General features: G+C 37.2%; 1 long non-coding RNA gene across 1 annotated transcript in view; it reads right to left on the bottom strand.

Annotated features, from left to right (window-relative positions):
* The window catches only part of LOC123635321, a 40,612-nt gene that overhangs the window by 19,704 nt on the left and 2,336 nt on the right, over positions 1-18,572 (bottom strand). The gene's annotated exons all lie outside the window — the stretch shown is intronic.

Here is an 18,572-nt window from a genome sequence, read left to right as displayed (position 1 = left end):
AATTAATGGAAAAGTAGTTCATTTTGCAATTAGTTGCCTCTACTCTGACCCTATTGCCAAAATGTCAGCTCCTTAAGATCATGAATTGTGTCTTCTTGATTCACCCCTGTAGCCACATACATATTTATCACATAGATGGATGAATAAGTAAATAAACACATGAGATTTTTCTGATACTAGGTGGCTAGATATATTGGTAAGAAATGCATAATGGAAGAGTCATCCTAAGCTTTACTGGGCATATTTTTGTGGCTCATGGTATAGGGAAATGGGCTAATGTGTTGCAGACCTACTATGTGATAGGCACTTTTGTAAGACTGTTTCATCTCATCCTCATAATAACCCTGGAAAAAAGGGACTTTCATCACATTATATAGATGAAGCAATCAAATAGACTCTGTTGGCTTTGATACCCACGTAGCTGGAGAGGATTCAAGTGATCCCTGGTGAGGTCACTATTCCAGGAATGATAACTGGCCTCTGTTTTATGCAATGAAATCATGGTGGCACCCTATCAGAGAATGAAGCAGCTTCCCACTGAGAGGCCTTCTCTAACTCTCAGTGTGTTCCTGTAGCACACTCAGCCTACCCACCTCAAACAAAACACTAATAATAATTGATGAAACTTGAGTGGCTACTGTATTTTAGATATAACAAAGTGCTTTACTTGAATTATCCAATTTATTCTTCCCAACAATCTTAGAAGCTGGGTATGATTATTGCTCCCATTTTATGGATGAGGAATCTGAATCTCAGAGAGTTTGGGTAAATCATCACACAACTTAGGGAGAGGAAGGTAGTACAATTGAACTCAGAGACTCCAGAACCAGGGTGCCAATCACTACACCACTGTATTTGCCTTTTTATCGATCTGTTTTCCCCACTGAGTCTGCACATTGGAATCATTTGGACGGCTTTTTAAAACAGTAAACAGACTTTAATCTAGACCATTTACAACAGAATTTTTGGGCTTGAGACCTGGGCATCAGTGTTTTTTTTTTTTTTTTTTAAGAATCCAGGTGGATTTATAGAGAAGACAGTATTGTGAGTCAATGTACTAGTCAGTCGTTGAGATTGGACTAGACATTTCTATATTCCTAGCATCCAGCACTGTTTAACATATGGAGAAAAGCTTCATAAAATTTAAATTTATTGGGGTAGTAGGAACCAATCATTTATTTATTCATAAACGAACATTTATTTAGGGTCTAGTGTAAGCAAGGCACTGTATGGGTAAGTAAGGGTATAAATTAAGCATTTCTAGATGCATGATTCTAATAACTTATTGCCAGTCAGTTCTTCTGTAATAGGATAAAGCAGATGGGGAAGAAAGCCTGTTTCCCTAAAAAAAAGAAGGTATATAAATTCTAAAAAGAGTTGCTGTTTGGACTGGCAGAGTCAAAATTCCAAGCATCTTCCAAAGTAAAAATTAGAAGTTTAAGAGATTTGTATTAATTTGTTTACTTTCCAATATACTAATATACTTTGCTTTTTGCAATATCTAAATAAACTTTGATGCCAAATTGATAAATACTGAACCACACCCATGGTCTTGAGGAGGCACCTTGCAATAATCACTTGCTTAGAATAGGAAGGCACTTTAGTAGAGAATGGACTTTCTGGCAGAGCAATGTCCTGGTAGTTCTGCATAATATTTTAGCAATAAATGAGAAACATTGGCTTGATGCAGAGGCCACTGCTATTATGGTTCCCACCTGAGATAACGATAGGAAAAACCTAGACTTAAATTGAGGAGATATGTGTTTGGATTCTGGCTTCTCTCCTTACTAGCTGGGAGCCTTAAGTATTAAATAATATATTTCTCTTCATGTGATATAGAGTTAATATTTCCTCCAGTATGCACAGGATTATTGTGAAGTTTTTATGAGATAATTTTATAAGACTATCTTACCAAATATTAAGTGTGTAAACATAAGGCAATGGCTATTGTGTCAAAAAAGGCCAAATTCCTAGTCTAGCTATTTCTCCTAATTTGGCTTCCAGACTTTGTTGTCTGTTCCTGCAACCTTCTCAATTTGAAGAAGTTTTTCTCCATACACCTTACCTCTCTATCCCCCAGCTACTTAATTAAGCTGCAGAAACTAAGAGAATCACTAGCTGGGCAGGCCTTTCACAAGGAGGTTCTCTCCATGGCTTATGCACCTTCAGTTGGCATTACACTGATTCTTTGTTCATCACTAGAAGTCCTGTTTTGCTCAGAGGATTGACCAAGAAAAATCTAGGCATATCACTTTCCTGATTAAGTCCTTAGTGAGTTCTTGTTGCCCCCAGGATAAAATTCTAACTCCTTAGCTTGGCATACCTTTCATTTTTCCATCCTTGTTTACTTTTCTAGATTCATCGTCTTCACACCACCTATTATCATCTAGTCTCCTGCTGAAAGGGGTTTCGTGAAGTTGCCCAAGCACTGGTTTCCCTGATCATCACCTAAGTGCACATTTGGGAATAACACCAATTGGGTATCGGACAGAGGTGGGGGCTGGGGGGAGGGGATGGGTGTATACCTACTTGAGTGTGATGCGCACTGTCTGGGGAATGGACACGCTTGAAGTTCTGACTGGGGGGATGGGTGCATACCTACGTGATGAGTGCGATGCGCACTGTCTAGGGAATGCACACGCTTAAAGCTCAGACTCAGGGGGATGGGGGGGGACATGGGCAATACATATAACCTGAACTTTTGTACTCCCATAATAAGCTGAAATAAAAAATATAAAAAATATAAAAAAGAACAAAGGGTTTGGAATCAGGCAGCCTGGGTTCCCTTACTTGCTAACTGTGTGGGTGCAGGCAGGATCTCTGACACATTCTGTTTCACCTTCCCCTTTTGTATAATGGAGAAAATAATTGCACCCATCTCTTAAAGTTGTTTGAAGACTGTTTTAATTAATTTAAGTTGTTCTGAGCTCACTATAGACCACTTAGCATATTGTCTCATATTTAATCAGCATTTTAAAAACATTACTATCACTATTATTACTAATTTGATTATTGTTCCTCTCTCTGAGGAAGGTTCTTCCAGATGCCGGAATGCCATCACAGCCCTCTTTTCTCCTTTCCCTTTATAATAATGACATCAAGAGCTCCCATTTACCATAAGCCTACTCATTTCTAGGTACTGCCCCCAGGAATTGTAAACATAATTTCTATAGTGTTAATTCCTATTATTACAGCCCTAATATTATCCCTACTTTACAGATTTAAAAACTGAGGCTCAGGAAAGTCAAGTGATTTCACCTCTGCTTGGTCTGACTCCATGTTTTTACTTCTCTAATTCCCACTTGATTTGAGGATTCAGCTAATTCTTCACCATTTCCCTGGCTTCTGGAGACTAACTGGGGTGCGTCCCTTTTAGGTTTCCATATTGAGTGAAGACACCTATCACAGCAGATTTTTCACTGCCCATTTTCAGGTCTGTCTTCTCCACTAGATGAGAGTTCCTTGAGAAAAGGACTCTTTCTCATTCTTTTTGCTCCCAGGAGAGGGTTTGGTCCAATGAAAGAGTGAATAAAGAATAAATTAATGAAACACACTGTCAGACCTGAGAAGAAGAAGGTTCAGCCAAAGGAATAAAAATTTGTGAGTAGCTTGTGCCACCCTGAAATCAAAAGGAAGTTTTAGATGGCATGATGGCAGTAACTCCTGCAGATCAGACACACCTGGACTAGGCCTTTGGGCCTGCGATTAACATTCCAGATCAGAAAGGTGTGTTGGTGTGATCCCGACAAATCTTCCAACTTGGTAGCCAGTCTTGGCTGAAAACAAATTCTAAGGTGTTTATACACTTGAAGGGGAACTGACCAGCACAAAGTGCATCAGTCACTGTACGAGCTACTTCACATAAATTTTACTTTCTATAATTCTCCTAGTAACATTGAGGTAAACTTTATTATCCCAGGCTTGCAGATAAAGAAAATCTCTGTAAGATTTGACTAAGGACAGAGAGCTAGTGTTAGGCAGTGTGGATTCATACACAGCTCTGCAGAATTCCATAGATCTAGCTCTTTCCAGAACATAGCTGGAGTTTCTCTGGCCTCTTCCCCTAGCAGTGTGACATATTTTGCCCAAAAGATTTAACTGCAAATGAAACTGGTGTGGATGTGGTGAGCATTGTATGGGGGAAGGGCATGCCTCTAATCCTGACTTGGGTGAGGCAAAGTCATAACATGTAACCAAAATGTTTGTACTCCCATAATATCCTGAGGTAAAAAGAAAGAAAATTTGTAACTAGTGTGTTAGATAACCAAGTCTAAGGTACCTGAACTCTGGACTTTTTAGGAAAATAATTATACAACAGCATCTCTGTCAAGAGTGATCTAAAAAAAAAAGGTAGAAACAACCAAAATGTCTATTAATATAAGCAAATGAATGGATAAACCAAATATGATGTATCCATACAATGAAATATTACTTGGCATAAGAAAGGAATGAAGTACTCATACATACCACAACATGGATGAACCCCAAATACATTATGCTAAGTGAAATGACCACATTTGTGTGATTCTACTTGTATGAAATGTCTTGAATCCACAAAAACAGACACAGATTAGAGGTTGCCAGAGGCTGTGAGGTAGAAGGGAGAACACTGAGAGTAAGTGCTTAATGGATAAGGGGACTTTGGGGGGGTTGATAAAAATGTTCTAGAAATACAGATGATGGTTATATAATATTATAAAAGTACCAAATGCCACTGAATTGTGCACTTTAAGATGATTATATGAATTTTAGCTCAATTTTTAAAAAAGTGATAGAAAACAATCCTACTCTGCCTGAGCACTGGTAATGTTGACTCAATCCAACCTCCTGACTAAGCCCACTACCATCCCTGAGCCAGGGGCCTGGAGGTGATGGTGGTTTTCATCTCTGCTGAAATGTACACTGTTACCATGCTGCTGGAGATGGCCATGTCCCAGGAGGGATCTTTCTCAGGCTCCTGTTATATGACCTTAGGTGCACTTAAACTAGAGGGAAAACATCTGGTTTTATTTGCTCATAGTGTCCTTATGAGGCCCAGAGAAAACCACCAGTGAATGTACTTGGATGGTATCAGTGTGCAAGTCACTGAAGGTATCAAAGCCAAAACCTATGGACAAGCTACTTCTCAAGGCTGTGGACACACTGTAGGGAACGGTTTACCTGGGTCAAGCTATGCCTATCATAGCAAAAGATGTCATGAGATATCGCCTTTACTTTCAAAGAAGGGAGAGAAAGTATAACTCCTAAATATGGAATTGAGCAGTAGTAAACTCCATGAGACAGGTCTCATGCGGTGATTTCAAGGCAAAGGAAAGCATTTCATGGTGGAGACTGTTGATTGTCTCCCACATGGTTACATGGCCACACAGCCAGAGACCCAGTCTCTCTCGGGAGTAGGTGTGGCCATAGTTCTGACCAATGGATGGTGAACAGAAACAAAGTATACAGCTTTACCTTTGCTTAAGACGAAATCCCATGCCCTAGATATGTGCTCTATCCCTTTTTGCTGGCTGGAACCCAGAGGTGGAAACTCAGCTTCATCCTTGTAGGCAATGATATGCCCCTGGGAGTGTGGCAGAGCTCTCTCATCTCCCCATCAGGTTGGGTGCCTGGATAGCTTCTCAAAGCAGGCCATATCCATCATGGACTTCTACAAAAAAGAGAAATAAACAACTGTTTCTTTGAGTCTTTGCATTTAGGGATCTCTTATTTCAGTGATTTAGTCTTCACCCTAATTAATACAGCCTCTCACCAAATAATCCACCTCTCTAACACCTGAAAATACACTCCTAAAGTTTTATCCTTTCCCATAAAAACACCTCTGTGAAAAATGCAAACACTGTACCTCAAGATAGATTAGCATAATGAGGTAGCAATAATTACTTGTGTCATTGAATGAATGAGTTTAAAAGGATCCTTTCTGGAAGAAAATGAAAAATATAACAGAACTCTTCCACATCACCAGAATGTGGACGATAACAGTCTCATCCAGTTACTACTCTCAGCTTCAGTTCTTGACCTCTAGGTGATATGCCTGTTCCTTAGTTATGGCTTTCCACAGTCTAGCTCACTGTACAGTGGCAAAACTCTTCTGTTGGACTGACAAGAGTAGACCTGTATTCTGATCCAATTTTTTAATATAGTGATGAAAATGATTACTCTATATTAGGTTAGATTAGCATAATAATTTTAATAATAGAATTTTGGGTAGAAATTGGCTAGATCCTTAGAAATTCCTTCTTCCTTTCTGGTACATTGGATGAGATTTCCTATCCTGCCTTTCAGCTAGGCTGGCCAAGTGACTCATTCTGGCAGTCAAATGTGAGTGAGAATAATAAAGTGATCAATGTCACTTCTGTGTCTAGTGGATAAGTACTAGATATTCTTGCTTGTGATCTAAAAATAAAATTCTAAGCCTTCTGCTGAGTGGACCCCTTTATTATCCCAGGGGATAACTAAAAAGCTTCTTCATGGCAAAATAAATAATCAAAATAGTAGATAGACAACATACAGAATGTGAGAAAATATTTGCAAACTATGTGTTCTCAAAAGAACTATCTAGAATCTACGAGGAACTCAAACAACTCAGTACGAAAAAAACAAACAACCACTTTAAAAGGTGGGCAAATGACATGAATAGGCATTTTTCAAAAGAGGATATACAAATTTCCAACAAACATGAAAAAATACTGAACATCACTAATCAGCAGGGAAATGCAAATTAAAACTACAATGAGATACTATCTTACTCTAATTAGAATGACCATTATTAAAAAGTCAAAAAGCAATAGAAGTTGGGGTGCATGGGAACACTGACTGAAAAGGGAACACTTACACACTGTTGGTGGGAATGTAAATTAGTACAACCTCTATGGAGATCAGTATGGAAATTTTTCAAAGAACTAAAAGTAGATCTACCATTTGTTTCTGTAATCCTATAATTGGATATTTATGCAGGTGAAAAAGAAATCATTATATCAAAAAGATACCTGTACTCATATGTTTATCATAGCACAATTCATAATCACTAAGATATGGAATCAACCTAATTGCCCATAAAATGATGAGTGGATTAAGAAAATGTAGTATACCTATACCATGGAGTACTACTCAGTAATAAGAAAGAATGAAATAATGTCTTTCACAGCACCTTGGATGGAACTAGAGGTCCCTATCCTAAGTGCAGTAACTCAGGGACAGAAAAATAAATGCCACATGTTCTCATGTATAAGTGGAAGTTAAATTGTGTATACAAAGAACATACAGAGCAGCATAATGGCCATTAGAGACTCATAAGGGGAGAGGGTGGGAAGGGGTGAGAGATGAAAAATTATATGGGGTAGAATGTACACTAGTCAAGTAATGGGTACACCAAAAATCCAGACTCTACCAATGTACAATGTATACATGTAATGGAATTCAACTTGTAACCCCTCAATCTATTAAAATAAGAAAAAGAAAGACATGATAAAAATAAAATAACATCACATCAGGTTCTGAGAATATATATGTTTCATCATTCCTAAGAGGCTATCAGAAGTTCTTACAAAAGTTAAAAGTCTAATTCACAAACTAAAACCTATCTCAGGGAGTTGAGCAATGGATGTGTGTGTGCGTGGTGTGTACATAATATGCACTTGAAACAGATGTCTTCTGGGTGGCTGCCACAGAAAAATCATTCTTAGTTCCAAAGTCTAAGCCTATTAGACCAGGTATCAATTGTATCAGGTTTGGATGAGGATTCAGGGTGTCCCTGGGACATTCTTCAAGGCCTTTCCTTCCTTTTCAGCTGTTTTCCCACTCTCTGCTTTTCCTTAAACTTATTAAAAATCTCCTGTTTTTTATGTTCAATAGTTCCTTGTACTCAGTTTTCTCATAAATGATCACATATGAATCACTTTTTATCTCCAGTACAGCCAGCAGCTTAAAGATGTAGACATGAAATAATTTACTGAACCGTTATGTTAGAAGTTAAAAACATGAAAAAGAAAAAAAGCTTAACTGTAAACTTGGAGGAGTTTTTATATTATATATGTGGTGTTTTATCAGTCTCCCACATATATTCATTGTCCAAAATCTATCTTCTCAAACAAGAAAAGGGATACATTTCTAAACATTCATCATGCATTATTGCAGATCTATATATCACTATCATGAAAAATCTGGTGCTGTTTTCTAAGGTTCACTTCAATATCTTTCACATGTTCAAAGTTTTCATTGATTTTTTTTTACATTTAGAAAGTTTTTTCTATTCATTTCCCTTCAACATGTACACGTTCTGTGTTTATTTTCAAGACTACAACCCTGTCAAAGAACATAAAAATACCTGAAAAACTGCTTCAAACAGCCTTTCCACACCTCATCACAGAGAGATCCCAGAACCACGTGTGCAGATTCCTCAGTCTAATATCACTGCACTGTCCCTAATGCCTTTACCTTTTAAAAATGCCTTATGTATAATATCTCATCTCACTCTTAAAACAAGAGCATGAAGTACATTATAACTGATGAGGAACCTGAGGTCTAGAGAATCCAAGTGACTTGTCCAGGATTAGGTACATAGCTAGTAGGGAGAGTTAAGTCTTTTAACTCTAACTTCCAGGGTTCAGTCTACTAAATCAATATATCTCCAATTTGAAATTTATTATAATTATTATTTTTCATTGTGATGATGTCTTTACCTGTTAGACTGTTAAATGGTAAAGAGTAGCAGAGGTTTAGACTCGAAACTCCCAGTGGAAAATCTGGATAAGTTCTATTGTTTAATCTTGTAAACTAGACAATCAACAGTTATGAGTTGGAGAGTTTTTCTTTGATATTCTAGAGCAGTATTAACAGGGAACACAAGTTTATATTAACTATCTATACTCTGCTTTCAGCATATATAATGCAGCCAGAAATGGGTTGGGACCAAGGATCTGAGAACCAAAGGCCATAGAGTATAAATAGTATCCTCTGAGCTTTATGTATACTTATTTGATGCTTTCATTTTCCCCAGATCTTCTTCTCCAGAAATTAACACAAACTGTCTAACATTTCACTGCTTCCCACAGGGGAGTGATAGCAAGAAGAAAGACTACAGTTATAAATCACTTCTCTAAAACTTCTCTAAAAAGGTGATGGCCTGTCATGATTTTTCCATTCCAGAAGATTATCCTAATTCCATGCATAATAAAGTCATGAGGTATTGCCACACAGAAGCACTTTGACTTATCAATATGTATTAAATTTAAAATAAGTAAAGGGAAGAATTTAATAATAATAAACTTATAATAAAATTACAATATACTTGACTAGAGATGTTTTGTTTTACAGTGAGATTATTTCAGTTTCATTTATTGCAACAATAGCATCATAGATTTGGTATTTGGTCCAGGGTTCTTCTGCATGGAGGAGCAGAGAGGGTAGGCTTCTTCCAAGCAAGCTACCTCTGAAAGAGAGAGTGGAAAGGGCTGGACCCAGTAGGCTCAGTCCCTTACCCCAAATGCTACTGGGACTTTTTTCTCATATTCTCACTTCCTGGGCTATGTTAAAGGCATAGACCCTTCTGCTCCCTCAAAGTTTTACTTTTGGTGGCTGCCCCATCATCACCACAATGTCACTGACTTCCACCAATGTCTGTAATATGACACAAGGTAGTAGTCAACTGTATCTACATAACCTGTGCACACTACTATCAGAAATATTGCCCAAATGCCTGCCTTTTGGGGGGGCCATGGCTTTATCTTTTTATGAAGTAGAGCTGCTATAGTCTGAATGCATGTGTTCCTCCAAAATGTAACCCCCACGGGTATGATATTAATAGGTGGAACCCTTGGGAGGTCATTAGTGCCCTTATAAAGGGGCTTGGGGGAATTCATCTTTTTTTCCTTTTCCATCTCTTCTGCCATGTGAGGACACAGCATTCATTCCTTCCAGAGGAGGCAGCAACAAGGCTCCACCTTGGAAGCACAGATAAGCTTTTACCAGACATTAAATATGCTCATGCCTTGGTCTCAAACTTCTTAGCCTCCTACAGACTGTGAGAAATAAATTTCTATTATTTATAAGTTACCCAGTCTGTAGTATTTTGTTATAGCAGCAGGAACAAAGTAAAACAAGAGCATATTTTCTAAACTGTGTTAGGAAAGATTTGAACCTACTGGCTAAGTGAGTGAGGCACAACTTAAACCGGAATGAAGAGCCAACACGTCCTGAAATTCCAGTCGCTGTCTCTTTCATTTTAACAAACAGGTTGCTCAGCAAGTTCCCCATAGCAAGTGAGGATCTCCCCAGTGTTATCTTGTCTGGCTGTTTTACCGTGAAATCAAACATGAAGGCATTTGCAGCAGGAGCAGTGAGTGCTCTTTGAAGATGGCACCAGAAAGGAAATTACTGGTGCTGTCATCTTCGCCACTGGTCATTCCTTCACATTATCTTTCCTTGAGAAATCAATCCTCAAAATCCACGGTAACAATCAGGTCTCCTTCTACAAGTATGTTTCTCCTCCACTCCTGGAAAAGCCAACACTGGCCATTATTGGCCTTCAATCTCTGGAAGCAACACACCAATTGCAGAGTTGCAAATGTATGAGGCCACCTGGGTTTTTGAGGGTGAAGAGAAAAGTATGATGAAGTGGAGAACTCGAGGGCACAGCTTTCTGACCAACATTGGGCCTGGGTTGCTCAACAGTGCTGCCTGATCTCTTGGCTTGTGTCTCCAAATGCTATTTACCCCCCCCACCCCCAGTTTGCTTCCTGGTGTCCTTCTTCCAAAGCTAGCCTAAGCCATTTCATAATTATACTTCACTACGGTGGTTTGAAAACAGCACATTTAGCACATGTAAGCTCAATTTAATCAGGCTTCTAAAGAGTCTTTAGCAACCTCCAAAGTTCATCAGATATCACTCAATTTTTAGTTCATACTCTGTATATCTTAAATTCTAGATCCAAAGGATGCAAGTAAAGCCTCCCCTTGTGTAACTCCTCTCTTATGTCCAGTTACACTGAGTTTTTGCTTGCTATACAGCTGACAAATAATTATTTCACTACTCAGGACTCCGTTTCTATACCTCTGTATCCTCAATCATTTCTATACCCTTATGTCCTCAGTTTGGGCTTCTCATTGTATCCAAGGCATTCTGAATTTGATCTGTTTGAATTCTTCTATAGAACTAGAAAACCAGTCCCTGTCTTTGAAATCTAGCAAGCTTAGGTCCTCCACCTGTCGTTCCTCCTGCCCTCCTCCCCACCCCTTGCTGTCTGCTCTTTCATCATGTTCCCTGTCTTTGAGAGGCTTCTGTTGGCGTGGTGCCACCCTTGGAGTTCTATTCTAAATGTGTGTAGTATCTCCATCACTCTGATTTGCATTGACATAAAGGCACTTTAATGGAAGCAGTTTTTTTCTTCAAATGGAGATGAGAGAAGTTTCATTCATGCAATTGAATAAATGATATCTTTTTCCTTCAAAGATGGGTTGATTTTTTCTTTTTACTTTTCAGCTTTCTAGTCTAATTAAAATGAAAAGAAATTAATATTCTTAGCAGTGAGTCTACCTACTATTTATAATCCAATTTCACAAACAAATTTTATCTGAGTCATGCTCTCCTCCTTCTTTGAAATAAAATATTTGATTTAGCTCCCTCTAACAACACTTCCGTGCCACTCAGTTGCTGGAGGGATATTAAGGCTAGATGCATCTACTGGTCTACACATCCCGAGTCCAATCTGTCAAACTTAAGTTTAGCTTCAAATATGTATCATTTGGAAATATTTTCTTTATATAAGTGGTTTTCACATATGTATTCAAGTTAAATGATTATATAAACAAAGTTTGGGTAATGAAGACGGGACTTTACAGAAGCCAAAATTCAATCGTGGGGAGAGATTAAACATACCTAGCATTAGTGTTACTCTGCATCTGATACATTTAACTCCACTCACCACAAACTCCTGCCTCTCCTCTTTACCATTCTTTTTAGTATTTTTATCCTAAATCAGTTGACATTTTTATTAAGCACTTTCTATTTCAAATTCCTGTGCTTGGCACTAGGAATAGTACTGTGAATGTAAGATATATTCCCTTCCCTCAAAGAGTTCAAAGGGTAATTGGAAAGATAAGACAAACCTAGAAAATTAAATAATGATGCAAGAGACAGTAATAACTCAATACAAAATAACAAGCAAGGCAAAACATAAAAAGTTGCTGTGAGTTAGAGAGAGGGAGTCAGAAGAAAACTGGCATTTCTGAGAACCTATTTTATGCCAGGCTCTCTACAAATATATGAAAGTAATTTATAGCGTTTCTAGATGGAAATAAACTTTGTTAATCAGCATTATATAAAGAATGCTGTTTCCCTGAGTTTTGTCTATTTGCAATTTCAGAATCTCAATTGTAATAGAAAATATTCATTTAATATAGAAATTTACTACAACACAATCCTATCAGGTTGCCACTATTAATATTCCCATTTTATGAAAGAGAAAATTAAAGCTCAGAAAGATGAAGTAGTTTACCCAAGATCAAACATCCAGCAAGTAAAAGAAGCAATTTTTTAATTCTAAACTTTGTATAAGTCATGAGTATTTAAGAGTATCTCAAACCCACACTCTGGAATAAAAACCAGATGGCCTTCACTTTAGCTAAGTTAAGCATAAATATAAATATAAGTATCATTGCTCTAAAAACATGTGAAGCAGAGTGCTGATAAGGATGTACAGTTATTCCTGCTAAGGAGTGGCCAAGGTAGCCCTAGCCCACGTTATCAAGGGTAGCAAATCCAGTGTGGCCTGGTCTAGGTTGCATATTGTGTTCTCTGATGCTTAAACTCAGCAATTCTCATGCTGAGGGAAGCAATTCTTATTGCTTTCTTTTCTTTGAGGGGTGGTAGATGGAGCAGGATGTTTCAGGGGAAGCAATGCATTCATGGACTTCACCCTTCATTTTTGATCCAATAGGCTCAGGATGAGGCCTGGTAATGTTAATCTGTTTTGTTTTGGTTTGTAATCCATTCACGTTACCTTGGGGTTCACTGATGTTTAAGAGCCATTGCTCTAACAAGTGTTTCTGGACAATACAGATTTGGTTTAGCTTCAGCTTAAGTGACTGAACAAAGGCCACTTTTAGATTTCTAGAGCTGCTTTGCTTACCTCTACTGAAAGCTGCAAAACATACTGTTTTAACCTAAGAAAAGCTTTTCAGAAGCAGAAGAGTATATTTTTGCATCAGTATTTTCCTTACCAGCTGTGCTTTACTCCAAGGAGATCGTGCTTTGCTGCTAAATGAGCCTGTGTGTTAAAATACCCTCTGCCAAGTAGTATATATTGCTGTTTCATATACATCAGCTAATTTATCCCTGTGACCATCTTTTGCAGTAGCCCTGTTTTACTGAGTTAGGGAAAAAAACAAGATTAAGAAATGAAATAACTTTCTCAAGATCATGCACCTAATGAACACTGGAGCTGAGTTTCAAATTAGGTCGGTCTGATTCAGATCATTCTACTTTGACTTTTCTCTCTTTCATTTTCTCTCCTCCCATATTCCCTGCTCAAATTGTGAGCCCCATAATTTTACCACAACATACTTTAGTCTTATTCCTTGCTCTTAGGACTGAGGAAGTTCTCAACCTTAGCACTAGGTAGAGTTTTAACTAGATGTTCTGCTCCTGTATGAATCTTATGGATAATTCATTGGTCTGATGCCTACTTAAGAAGACAAATAAGATTATTTTCTGGTAATTTAAAATTTCATTATGAAGACTGCACATAAATTTTATCTGATCCTTATTGATTTATCTCATTTTTTAACTAACGCTTGTATTTTACTGTCAAGATTGATTTATTTGCCAGGGATATAAGTTTTCCTTCCAACTGAAAAGAAAACAGCTCCGTTACAATTTTTTTTCCAGGCCTGATCATAATCCCTAGGAAAGATATCATGATAGTTAATATTATCAACAGGGTAAAGGTCAATGAGAAGTAGTACAACAGTATTTGTTGGACTTTTATAAATTTAAGTGGGCTTACCTTCAGGGAAACTACTAAAGACCATAATCTCTTCTGCTGTACTACGCTTCTGATTCTAAAACTGGCCCCATTTCTAAAACTTAAAACCATTCAGTAAATAATCTTGTGAGAACCTGTTCATGCATAGGGCATTGTGCTGGGTGTTGAGTAAAATACTAGAAACACTATAAGGCATGATATCTATACCCTGCAAGAATCTGTCTTCTACCCTTAGAAAGAAAATTTATGCAGTGATAGTGATAACCAAGGCATTGTAAATGATGGATAGAGAGAAAGTTCAGATACCAAAGTAAACAGGAACAGGAACTACTTTGAGTTTAAGTAATTCCTAGAACTAAAAGAAGAAAACTCACTTTACTGTGAAATCACCCAGCACAATGCTCTATGCATAAACGGGTTCTCACCATATTATTTGCTGAATGGTTTTAAGTTTTAGGAATGGGGCCAATTTTAGAATCAGAAGCATAGTACAGCAGAAGAAATTATGGTCTTTAGCAGTTTCCCTGAAAAAAAATTCACTTTACTGTGAAATCAAGATTATATAACAACTGTAACCTTTATCACACCAGAAAATGGTGAGTTATGTGCTTAAACAGGGTTTTTTTTGGTTCTCTGATAAAAAAGATCAAAGAACATTTTAATCTCTTCCAGCATCTTCAGAAGTTAAGCCAACAAAACTAGTTTACAAACATACTGGGTCTCATATAAACAAATATATGCAAATCTTCAAATCAACTTGATTAATCTAAAAGTCCACAATAATCATCACTATAATATTTTTATTATAATATGTAACATTATCATATACTTTAAATTTTTTAAAGAAATTTTAAAGTGCTTTAATTTTTTTTAATGCTAACATCTAAGTGGCTTTTGTATTACTTATGGGCCAATAAATGATGGGTCTCCTCCTCTTGATGGTATTCCGGGGTTAGGTAGAGAATATCTATATTTGAGATTTCAGAATATCAATTGTAATAGAAAATATTCATTTAGTATTGTCTAAGGGAAAGGGAAAAATAACTGTTTTCAAAACTTACTGAGGGGGCCCTAAATTTTAAATAAATACTACTTTTGTCAGACATTTAGAGGTAAAACTAGAAAAGTAGCAACAAAGGAGATCACGTGAATAAGTTAGAGGGTAGGTGTCACTAACACTTTGAACATTATTTGGCACATAATAGATACTCATTCACTAGATTAATGAATGAAAAGTGCATATGAATGTGGCTTAACATACAAATGAAAGGTATCATGTGCATTCTCCCTTGTTATAAATTCCAACCAGCTGCCCTCCATGAACATTACGTATTTGATATTTTGCCTATTTAATATGTCATCCAAGTCAGCATGCTGGACATATGTGAGAGTGTGTGTGCACACACGTGTATGTACTGGAAAAATAAACTGCTTATGTGTTTGTCTCCTTTGCAGACTCTGCCCTCTGTGTCTTATAAATCTTTATATTCTCACATCTAACTCAGTGCCTGACATACGGTAAGAGATGATAAATATTTGTTGAACTAGTCAGCAACAATTTCAGTAAATAAATTAACCTCCTTTACATTTTTATTTTGTCTAAAAATAAAATAGGTCAGTTGATCTTTTAAGTGGTTCTCGGTAGCAGCAACACTTGCCCATAGGAGCATCTGGAGATGTATAGGGGCAGTTTTTTTTATTTTCCTAATGCTGGGGAGTTTTCACTGGCATTTATTGTCTAGGTACCAGACAAGCTACTAATAAATATCCTGCAATCCCAAGGATAGTCCCACCTGATGAAAAATTGCTGTGTTCAAAATGTCATAGTGAGACCATTCACAAATTTAACCTTTAAAGTTCTTTCAAGTTCTAAAATTATGTGATTCTAAGTGGAAAGTAAATTTTGAAAATTATTGTTTTAAAATGCAGACATGAACATCAAGCTAACATTAGCTAATAGGCTTCCTGTTTTGCTTCCTCTTTTGCCTTCATGTGTGTTCCTGGCTGACCCATCACTCTCAGGTGCAGTGGACTATATAAATGAAATGGCCACCTTCCCTGGCATAAACTTCAAACTACTGTCCCTGTTCCCCTTGGGTCCAAAACTGGGCTGGGAAATCATTTTTGGCCCTTGTACACCAATCCAGTTACAGCTGATAGGATCTGGAAAATGAAGTGGGGCCCAAAAGGCTATCTTGTCCCCTCATCCCTACTCCCCCCAAATTATCAAAGCAACCAAGACCAGGAATCTCCTTCCAACTAGCCATAAAACTAATCTTTCTTATTCCATAAGGCTCCTGTTCTGAAAGGCTCTGGTATTTGCTGCCGTTTTCCTGGTGACTTATGGTTATTTGTAAACTCATCAACTGCCATGAAGTTTTTCAGATGGGCACTGAGGTTGTAAGATAAGCTCTTCTTCACTTATTTCCTTTAATCACAGCCCCTTTGGTTTCCCTGCTCCCAGGGTAACATTGGCGATGTAAGGAACAGAGACTTTGCCCCTTTGTAAAAGAACAAGTGAGATAACTGCTCTGTGCCTATCATTAGATCTAATGTTAAGTCAGCATTTCTCAACAGTGCATCCAAGGCTCAAAAATCACACTAAATTACAGTCCAACCTTGTCTGAGATTCCTAATTTGCACCTGATGTTTGTTCCAAGATGAAATGTAATCTTTTATTATCTAAGTTCTAAAACATTTAGATTTTACTTTTTTCCCTACCAGAATATTTTTAGTATAGTTTTTTTTCTACTTAATTAATTTATTTAGTCTTCGCCCTTTCACCTACTCACATATGATTAGCCCTCAAGGTAAAACGTATTAACAACTTGTTATATATCCATTCATGTTTTTCCCTCTGATTAAAATCTGTCACAGATAATATGAGTGAGTGTGTTTATCTGTGTTTGTGTTAACATTTATATAGAATTTTTAAAAATCATTGTTTATTTTTGAAATTATAATATTATGAGTCCTTTTCTACACATTGCTTTTTCCTTTTCAATACTTTAATGTGGTATTTCTCTAAGCCATCTTCTATAGCTCTAATTCATGCTTTTCAGTACCTCCAGAATATTCCATGGAGAAGATGAAATAATTTATCCATTTCTCTAACAAAAAGCAGTCATTTTTTTCTTGTTTTTGAAACTTTGAACATCACTGAAATAAACTTCTTGACACAACCTGCTGAAACTTACTTATGTTTGTATTTCTATAGAACATATCCCCAATAGTGGAATTGCTAGATCAAATAATAGATATCTTTTTTCTTAAGAAAAACTGTAAGTACTCTATTTTTATTGTCATAATCATCACCATCATCATTATTATTGAAAAAAATGAAAAGCCCATTAAAGCAAGAAGTTTTACATAATTTTACATCAGTGATTTAGGGCCCACAGATACATGACAGACAGCTGAAAACATACAAAAGATATATCTTTGAAAATAAACACAACATTCATCTTGCTTTGAAACTAAACACATATGGGATTCTTCTTAAATTTGTAGCAGAAAGTACAATGGACTGTCTAAGCCTCATTGAGCACTGCCTGCACTAAATGTTGTGCACTGGACCCTTCCTGAGATATTATTTCAGAATACGAACCATAAAGGGGCCACGTCTTTGGAACAGGAGCTTTGGTGATAAAACCCGAATATGCAAAATCCATCATCATTTTATATGAGCACTTCAACCATTATACATTATCAGACATGACAACATAGCATCACAGGAGATATATGCCCTGCCTCTAGAAAGTCAATAAGAAGACAAAAAAACAAAAAGTTTCTTTGAAATACAAAGAAAATCTGGAGAAAGATGACAGAATATGAGGTCCTCTACTCATATCCTTCTGCAGCAACAATAATTTAGCAGCCATGCATGGACTAAAGTTTCTTTGTGGCTGCTTTGAGATTCAGAGGGGACAATGGAGCAGGGAGTGACTACTTCCCCAGCTAGGGACTGGGCATTTGAGATTCTGAAGATGGAAGACAGGCTTTGCAGAAAACTGTGGAAAGCAAAAGCTAGGCTGGAGAGAGGTGGGATAATAAATGTCTACTGCTGATAGAGTATATTCCTGCAAAGGGCAGCAAGGAGGAGAGTGGCCTTTCCATCTCCTAAGGAGAGAAAACATCAGAGGCCATGGTGGAATTGGGTGGGTCCTGACTGCCCTTAGATGAACAAGGCTACAAGAATGATATTGTTTCCTAAGATAGCCACAAAACTAAAAAGCATCTCTATATAAAATGAGAGAAGTTAAAATCATGTTTTCTCAATTGCAGCCCTGGAAAATTTAATGAACTTGTGGTTTTTTTACATTTTTACCTACAACACACAGTTAGCATTTGCTAATTTCTAACTACATGCCAAGTTTTATAAACAATATGTATAAGTGTATATATTGTATGTATGTGTGTGTGTGTTTATACCCTGTAATCCTCAAATCATTGCAACAACCCAGCCAGATAATAGTAGTATAATATTCTCAGTTTATTAATGAAGAAATCAAGAATTGAGGAGGTTAAGTGACTTGCCCAAGGCCACACAGCTAGAAGTGATTCGAAGTCCCTCTGACTCTACTTCACAAC

Source organism: Lemur catta, chromosome 3 (assembly GCF_020740605.2).
Source record: "Lemur catta isolate mLemCat1 chromosome 3, mLemCat1.pri, whole genome shotgun sequence".
NCBI lineage: Eukaryota > Metazoa > Chordata > Mammalia > Primates > Lemuridae > Lemur > Lemur catta.
The sequence above is the reverse complement of the archived record's forward strand: the minus strand, read 5'-3'. Positions and strand labels throughout refer to the sequence as shown.